This window comes from Austrofundulus limnaeus, unplaced genomic scaffold (genome assembly GCF_001266775.1).
Source record: "Austrofundulus limnaeus strain Quisiro unplaced genomic scaffold, Austrofundulus_limnaeus-1.0 Scaffold291, whole genome shotgun sequence".
NCBI lineage: Eukaryota > Metazoa > Chordata > Actinopteri > Cyprinodontiformes > Rivulidae > Austrofundulus > Austrofundulus limnaeus.
In genome coordinates, this window is record NW_013952693.1 from 84,349 (window position 1) to 86,214 (window position 1,866).

Genomic DNA, 1,866 nt, shown 5'->3' on the forward strand with positions numbered 1-1,866 from the left:
CCCACTGGGAGGAGGCACCAGGGCAGACCCAGAACCCACCAGAGAGATTATAGCCTCATGAATGAGACAGCTCAGCCCAGGACTGACATATGTTCTGTCCTCCTCGGATCGTTCAGGAAAAACACGAAGGCATCAAGTGGGGTATAGTGAGCTCACCTCTGACTCCCCTCTGAGCCACCCTGATTTATTACTGAGGGACTATTAAAGACAACAGAACAGCAACTGCTTAAAAATATTGAACCACAAGATCTCTAAAGTAAGTTAATTCAGTTTGTTTTGTTTGATATGAGGCAATCTATCACACAATAAACATGTCGTTGTCCACTTCAGCCAAGCTGAGATCTGCTCCATGCCTCTTTTGGTTCCGTGCTGCTGGGTTCATTTCTGAACTTGTACATGTGAGCAGGACTTGTCCGGCTTCTCCTGTGATTTTTGAATGACCAGAGGGAGCTTAAAGCCGGACTGGTCTGTGTGGCAGTTTTGCAGAACTGTCTTGTGAAACAAGCTTATCTATCCTGTTTAGACTTAGCACACCTTTGAATTCTGGCAGAAGCTGTAGAGCAAGGGTGTCCTTGAGGGCCATTATCCTGCATGTTTTACTGGTTTCCCTGCTCCAACACACCTGATTCAGTGTTCGAATTACCTCAAGTTCTACAAAAGTCTGTTAATCACCCATTCTTTTAAATCAGGTATGTTAGAGCAAAGAAGCCTTGAATGGGAGCTTATTATGTATTTCCTCTGGTACAATTCTATACCACAGTCAAGTAACTGTTACCTTAATTCAGTTATGAAATTACTGCATCAAAAATAAGTGACTTTGCATCATAGCCTATCTAATTGCACTGTCGCTTTAAGAACCTCCTACCATTTCTAATATTCCCACTTCAGCACATTATCACAACAATGTTTCATACTGTTTAAACCCTTTTGTAAGAGCATTGTTATTTTGTTGTAAAAAAGGAAGCAACAGTATATACCGTAATATCCATTTTGGAAAATAGTAAATAAGATTACAGTTAAACCTTACTCGAATGATCTCATTTTGGACTTGCAAAGTACATTTTCTGAAGAACTGGAGTGAGTACAGGAGCTCTTACAAGACATTTCAGTTTGGTAACATAGCTCCCAGATATCCTCTTGTTATAAACATGTTAAGCTATTTTTTGTGAATAAACTTAAAATGTAGATCATTATGAAGCCATGTTTTGCAATTAAATTATGATACACACTTTTTAAGATACATTTTGCAATGAAATCATAGTGATTTGTGAAGAAATATTTCTCTTGCTGCTAGTCTGGAACTGTGTGGGGTAGTTGCAGGGATGGGTGCTCTGTGGGGTAGGAGTTAGGCTGCTGACATGTGACACATTGTATAAGCAAGCATTTGGACTACCACAGCCGATTCAAGGATTCCTCAAACATGCAGGAATGAGTAAAATCATCACTCTGGGTGTTTTCTGATGAGGGGATGACATTAGGGGATGACATTATAACATGATATGAGGTTCAAATAAGTTGATTTTGCATAACATCCCCCTTTAAAGTATGCAGGAGAGTAATCCTTGAGGACCAGGATTGGTCACCTCTGTTTTACAGCGGTATTGGGGATGTTTTTGTCCTGAACATATTGCATCTGCAACCCAATTACCCTGGATTTACATTACTTGCATTCCATCTCCGCTCCGCTCTGCTGCGCAGGTCGCAGCCGCACCGTTTCAAGTTCTGTTTACATTACCTTCGCACCGGTCCGACAGACGTGCAGGAAGCAGATCGCACGATAAATTCAGTGATAAATGTAGAAGTCAGAGCAAAAAATAATTAATTCTGTGAAAGACGAACTCCAAACCCCGCTGAAAACAACGATAT